The following is a 3,843-nucleotide window of genomic DNA, read 5'->3' on the forward strand; positions in this document are numbered from 1 at the left end:
TTTTCATTTCGTTGTTGCTGTAGCCAATCCATTTTCACAGCCGACCAGGTACAGTTCACTCTTTCAAACAAGTTCAGGTCGCTTCTCTATCACAAATTTTAACTGGAAAGAGTTAGGACAGTTTCACTTCACTGACAATGTGATTAAGATTTCAATTATAATAAGTATTTAAGTTTCAACTTGAACCACGTCGATCATCACTACTTTTCCATATGTAAAACCAGGACAGGACGCTGGTTTATGGGCGCGCTTTACACCTGTTGTAACATTGAATGAACGACAAATGAGTTTCTTATAAAAGTATTTGTTGTATAAAATAAAAATTAACGTAAATTTTATTAATATTAAAATTAATGTATAATTAAATATAATATGTTACTTAGTTTACAAAATATTAATCTCAGTTTGGTTAAATAGCATTTTATGCTTCGCCAAAGATTCTAGGTGGTCTTAAGTCATGAGTTTTTCTTATATATACGGTAATACAATCGGCCTATAGGCCTAAGTGGATCCACTAGGGATCGCCAGTATAACCTAACCTTGCATAGGTTTATCTGACTGGTTAGAAACTTCATATATGGTAGACCTAAAGGTTCCGGACAAAAATGTCTACTTCAAATCTTTACTATATGCAGATTTGTAGTAGACATTTTCACGAATCTAAGGAATTTATAAAGCTTTATTGCCGATCCTCTTTACCCTTGAACCCGTAACTCTTTGCCGTGCATTTTTAGGAGTATTTGTAGACGAGAGTGTTTGTAGATAGATTTAAAAACATACCCAATGCGCTGTAGTTTCCAGCACACAAGCATCGTGCTATCAGAGGGAAAATTATAAATTAAAATACTAAAGTTTGTATTAATGAATAATTAGTTCTTCAATATTTACCATAGTTTATATTAAATGATGATACCTGAAAGGATTCTAAGAGATCAAAAAAAAAACTCTAGATTATATGTTCGTTAATAGTTTATTCAAAAAATTTATAAAATGTAACGAGATTGAAAAAGTGTGTGAGTTTACAAAAGGAAATCAATTCGCAAAAACAAACTTAATGGATACGATAATATTATTATAATATTATTATTCTATAAAATATTCAAACAAAAACAGATTCATATTTTGGTAAATTATTTCAGGAACATATGGAATGTCCTCATAGGAAAAATATCTACAACATTCGAGTTGTGAGGTAAAGTACACCAAACAAAAATGGAATCTAAATGTTTTTGTTTAAATTAAATTCAAATTTTTTAAATTTCATTTGTATTTTATATAAAAATATTCAAATTAAAGCAAATAGTTACTAAAAGTTTGTTCATTAAACTCAAGAATGAGGTATTATTTTAGCATTTATGTTACCTCAGTGTGCAACAAATTAAATAAAAAGTGAATTTGTAGCGTCTCCACCGCCGTCAACTAATAAAAAATAAAAATTAAATATAATTATAAGGAAAAAATATTTCCTACAACAAATATAAATTCTTTTCGAGTGCAGTAGATGGAGCACTCATGATGTTTTCACCTACCAAGAATGCCAATTTATGAGCATATTGACACACTGCTGGTACGCGGCAGGTACCAGTCCAATTATAATACCATATATGTGCGTCATTTTATAAGTTAGCATTTGAATATGTTCTGGCTTAAATCCAGTTGTATCGTGTATAACGTTGTAGTTGGTAGGTGAAACCGTACCTTGGAATATAGACTGCGACTCTAAATAAAAGTCATAACGCTCTGGTAAAGTAATAATATCGTCCACAACGGTACCAGGTGGAGGATGGCGACCTTTAAGAAAGTATCGCGTGTTGATTCTTTTAGATACAAGTATAAATGCGAAGCGTGAACGTGCACTTCTAACGCTACTATATATTTCGTCTAATCTATTGACTAGAGCTTTAACTTCATGGTTTACAACTTGGTGCAGCTGACCATCACCAACTCCATCACGATAAAATACTATACGTTCAGGTAAGCATTGATGCTCCTCTTTAAATGCCCGTAAAGCGTTCGCTACACTTAGCGTTAAATAATTTCATAATTCTTGACCTTTTACATGTTCTTGGACTAATAAATAATATCTTGATGACTTCTTTATGTCCATTGTTGAAACAAATGCGCCATATGAATTATGTTTAATTTTAGTTGAATGATATACATCAAAACCGCATGTCATAATACCAAGATTAGGCATATCAATCATCCATGGAGTTCCACGCAATTTAGCGTTCATTTGTATGACAACCTTCGTTGCTATTGACATTAGACCAGCCGATTTTTCTGGACGAGGTGCAATAACCTTCATAGTCACAACTTATGAAGCAACTACTCTATCAACGCAACATTTTTTCTTAATTACAGCATATCTGCAAATCAATAAATAATATCAACAATGTCGTGATTATTTAGAAATATTTAATATTTACTTTTCTTCGTTGGGACTGAAAAGAACCTTCATCCTTCATTTCGATACTTTAAAATAAAATACAAAAGAACATTAAAAAAACATCAAAATAGCTGAATATCTAAATACTATATATACATATTGTAATTGCGATATAATTATGTTGGATAGGTGACTTTAAATGTCATCATACGAGTTAGAATTGAAGAAGATCTTCGTCCCAGATTTTTGTGAGTTGGGCACAAAAACATATCGTTCAAATATTTCTAAAGGTCTGTTTAAGCAAAAGATTTTGGAATTACTTATCGTGGAACTGTACTATTTGCAATCAAAACACGTTACGAGTATGGCAAGCTTAACCAAAATATATCCCCAATCCCTATAATCTTCCTCACCTTGACTCATCAGTCACCCACCCACATCCTAAAAAACATGTATCGTCGTGTAATTTCTTCTTCTTTACAGATACGCACTGGTTAATACGACATCAACATGATAACATGGTCACAAACGCTTGGTCGTCGGGTTAGACAAATGGCTCCAGGACATACATTCCCGAAACTAAGTTCCTCCAACGCGGCCCACACTAAATTTCAGTCCTTTTCATACAGTTTAAAGGTAGGTATCTTTATTCTGTCCTTTATTCTGCTGACTTTTGCAATAAAGATGCCTAAAGATGAAGATGGTGGCAAACTTAGATGGCATACGTTTAGATGCATAAAGAAATAAACTAGCTTTTGGTATTAATATAAAAGAAAAGTGTTAACCTAATCTAATAATTCAGCTAGCATATTATCCCTTCTAATCATATTTGTTACTGAAGGAAAATGAATTATATTTCATAATATAAATAGCAAATTAATTGCACATTAAACTCTTCAAAGAGCATTTTAGGCTTTGTCACAGGGTCGAGGTAGTTTTTAAAGCTTTGTGTTCTTATACGGTAAACCATCAATTGGCCCAAGTGGATTATTAGGATTGCCAGTATAAACTAACCTAAAATATGTTGAACGAACTAAATATAAGTTGAACGAAAAAAATGATGAACCAAAAAAATGATGAACCAAAAAAATGATGAACCAAAAAAGTGGCTGACCAAAAAATGGATTGACCAAAAATATGTTTGACTAAAAAATGATAGATCTAAAAAATGATTGACCAAAAAATGACTGATGAAAAATATGTGTGATCAAAAAAAATATATTAAAACGACTGCATCGCTTAGTGTTTTAAAATATATTTAAATAACTGAACTAGTTATTCAGATATACACATTTAGTTAATTACTTACTACTTTGGTTCATCAATTTGCATCTTCATGCCGCTAGCTACACGTTGACATGTTTTAACGAAGTTCTGAGCTTCACGTACATTCCGTCCAGAAATATTGACCTCATGGTGAAATACTTACAGAAATGGAAGATTAAAATTAACAA

General features: G+C 31.8%; 1 pseudogene; it reads right to left on the reverse strand.

The window, feature by feature from the left end:
• Positions 1-1,466: 1,466 nt before the first annotated feature.
• On the reverse strand, positions 1,467-2,461 carry LOC119688783 (annotated as a pseudogene).
• Between the last annotated feature and the right edge of the window lie 1,382 nt (positions 2,462-3,843).

The sequence above is a fragment of the Teleopsis dalmanni genome, chromosome X, assembly GCF_002237135.1.
Source record: "Teleopsis dalmanni isolate 2A chromosome X, ASM223713v2, whole genome shotgun sequence".
In the NCBI taxonomy this organism is placed as follows: domain Eukaryota; kingdom Metazoa; phylum Arthropoda; class Insecta; order Diptera; family Diopsidae; genus Teleopsis; species Teleopsis dalmanni.